Raw genomic sequence first — 3,585 nt, 5'->3', positions numbered from 1 at the left:
AAGAAATGGTTTTTTTTTTTACCCACAAAAGCTTATGCCCAAATAAATGTGTTAGTCTTTAAGGTGCCACCGGACTCCTTGTTGTTTTTGTAGACAAATTCAGACTGGAGACAAGGTGTACCTTTATAGCAGTGAGAGTAAATAACCATTGGAACAGTTTACCAAGGGCTGTGGTTGATTCTCCATCACTGACAATTTTTAAACCAAGATTGGGTGGGTTTTCTAAAAGATCTGCTCTAGGAATTATTTTGGGAAAGTTCTCCGGCCTGTGTTATGCAGGAGGTCAGACTAGATCAGTGATTCTCAAACGTCATTGCACCGCGACCCGCTTCTGACAACAAAAATGACTACATGACCCCAGGAGTGGGGGGGAAAGCTTGAGCCCAAACCCCACCGCAGATGAAAGCAGATGAAAGCCCAAGCCCAAGGGCTTCAGCACCGGGCTGGGGGCCTGTAACCTGAGCCTTGCTGCACAGAGCTGAAGCCCGAGCCCCATTCCCCTAAGCTGAAGCCTTTAGGCTTCGGCCCCGAGCGGGGCAGTTCGGGCTTCTGCTTCAGCCCTGGGCAGCAGGACTTGGGCTTTGGCCTCAAACCCCAGCAAGTCTAAATGCCAGCCCTGGAATTAAAACCAGGTCCTGACCCACTTTGGGGTCCTGACCCACAGTTTGAGAACGGCTGGACTAGATGATCACAACGGTCCCTTCTGAACTCAGAAGCTATAAATATTGCCTTTATGACATTTGTGCCCTCTAAATGCTATACAAGCCGTTCACTAACCCTCATTAGACTCCAGTGAGGTAGGTAACTGTCATCTTCATTTTACAGACAGCGGCTCAGGGCATGGAGAGAACTGAGGAACAGAAAGCAAGGTCTAGGTTTTCTGAAGTAGACTTTGATTTTGAGTGCCTCCATGTTCGGGTCTCCAACCTGATTTTCAAAGTCAATGGAACTGCAGGTTCTCAGCACTTTTGAAAAATCAAGAATATCAGGGTAGGCATCCAAAATTAGTGGACATTTTTGGAAATGTTTACCTTACTTATTTGCCCAAGATTACATAGTGAGCAGAGCTGGGATCAGGATACTGGACGTCCTGGATTCCAGCTCTGGATCCAATGGATGTGCTGAGCTGTGCGGCTCAAGGTAACAGAATGCAGAAATATTAACTTCTAAATCTGACCTGGGACTGGAGCCGATGAGTGTCAGTCACACCTCTTGGCTCTTTAATTGACTATGTGAATTGAAATGGTTGCGGTCATCAACATTGGACTAGGCCAGATCAGATACTTTCCCCAGATGACTGACATTTTAACTCCAAAATTAAGATTTCATTTTGAAAATAATTAAGCACAACATTTTCAAAACAGTCTAGTCTAGAAGGCTATACAGCTTTGAAGTTCTCAGTGCAATTCTCCACTCTATATGGTTGTAAAGAAAACCTTCAAAGTCAAAAGCCACCATATACATAATGCCTTGATGTGTTTACATCTGAAACAATAGTTCTGGGGAGAGGTGTGAACTTCCCCATTCACAGCAAAGGCAGCTTCTCAACACTGAGTATTTCACAGATGATTCTTGCATGCAAGAAAGCTGGATAATCAAATTAAGATGTGCTCTTGTGAGACTCTTGTCCATCTCATTTAGAGGGAACAGGTGGATACAGTGTTGAATTAAGGCAGAAACAATAGTTTTGGGGATGCAGCTCCTGGGCTGGGAAGGGGGGGCACAGAGAACCACACAGTTTAGATCCCAAGATAAATCAGCAAGACCTCCGCCCGATAGCCCTGGGGTCCACCATGGGACTGCAGAACCAGGACTGCTATGAGTACTTGGTCTTGTTTCAACTGGAGTAGACACAGGCCAAGACTGCCATTGGGTATCCCAGTAAATGGATCTGGTGCTAACTAGCAATTTTCCTTCATGGTCCTGTCTACTGAGAGGAGTGAACTATTCTAACCTCAGAAGTTGGGTTAAGTGTTGGGCATAATGGCAAAGCTGAGCAATGCTGGAGGGCAAGTTTGCCCAGCCAGTCCTCATATCTGGTCTATTGATAAACAGATGTTACTTGGGGGTCTCGATCCCATCGAAGGGCCCCAACAAGAACAGGTACTCATAGCAGCATCAATCTGGCAATACGCATTAACTCAAAATTCACTATTAAAAATCCAAAGCTCCCGAAACTCTCAGGTTATTTCTGGTAATTGCATTCCTAACCTCAGCTTGCACTATAAGTTTAAATGCTACCCCACAAAGGTAGGCTGGCATAGGCAAATGTCTCTCCACTCCAGCCCACATGATTTTTATCAGGGTCATTTCTCTTTGAAGTGGAACCATCCCCTTTGTTCATTTGTCTTTAGGAATCCTCTAAATAATGCATCTCAAGCAGAAAGCACCTTCACAAAAAAGGTGATACCCCTCCCCCTTCTTTATTATACAGGGAAACCCCAAGGTGTCATCCTCTAACAAACCTTCCTATAGCTCAGTGGTATTTAAAAGCAATGAACATCCTGGCACCAAAGGTTCAATTCTGGACTGCTTTAATATAAGCTCTTCATAAAGGGAACTACATATGGCATGGGGGGAGTTCAGAAGAGGCCTTCAAAACCAACGTCCCAGTTGTGCCACCAGGACAGTAAAGATTCCAGTGCATGCTCCATAAGCAGTGCTGTTTCTCTTGCCTATGCGTCCTTGGCTAAAGATGCCCTCCCTCCTTTTCTCTACCAGTTGTCTGCTGCTTTCCACCCCTCAAGTGGCTGCCTTTCATAGATATTGTACATCTATTGCTTGTAAAATACCATATAGCACCTTTTGCCTGTGGCGCCCAAATAGGGTGACCAGATAGTAAGTGTGAAAAATCGTGATGGGGTGGAGGGAGTGGGGGGTAATAGGCGCCTATATAAGAAAAATCCCCAAATATCGGGACTGTCACTATAAAATCGGGACCTCTGGTCACGCTACACCCAAAGCACTCTGTAATACTGGTCTCGTTGATGTAACACTTGGCATTTTTCAGCCACATAGATCTTGGAACGCTTTATTACAAAGCTGGGCAGGTATAATTGTCCTCCCCATGACAGATTGGGAAACTGAGGCACAGAGCCGCCATCAACTGCCCAGGATCAAAGGACCGACAGAGAAGGGAACCTAGCATCAGGATATCCAATTCTCCACATATGGGCAAACCAAGGCTCTGTTAGGTGACATGATGTCAAAGGTCACTCAGTTAATCACGAAGGGCATCTGAGCTAGAACCCAGGAGTCCTGAGTCTGACGCCCTCCCGATTGTTGTTAGGTGTGTACCATGTTGTCCCCCTGAACACAGGAGCCCTTGATGTCAGTCGGGGCCTCTCCCAGCAGCCAGACACTGACTCATTCTCTCCCCTTTCCCTGCTCCTTGTAATTTCTCTCCTGGAGGGGAGGCAGGACTCGCTCTGCTCCCGGGCTGCGCCGAGGGAGGGGGCAGGAAGCGGAGTGTGGGCTGGAGGCAGGCAGGGCTCTGGCTCCGGCTCCCTTGTCACCGCCTGCGTCAGCGCCCAGGAGTTTTCCACTGACGAAAAAGGGCAGCGCTGCTGCGCCCGGAGGAGGAGG

The sequence above is a fragment of the Mauremys mutica genome, chromosome 2 (assembly GCF_020497125.1).
Source record: "Mauremys mutica isolate MM-2020 ecotype Southern chromosome 2, ASM2049712v1, whole genome shotgun sequence".
Classification (NCBI taxonomy): Eukaryota; Metazoa; Chordata; order Testudines; family Geoemydidae; genus Mauremys; species Mauremys mutica.
Note: the sequence above shows the minus strand (reverse complement) of the source record.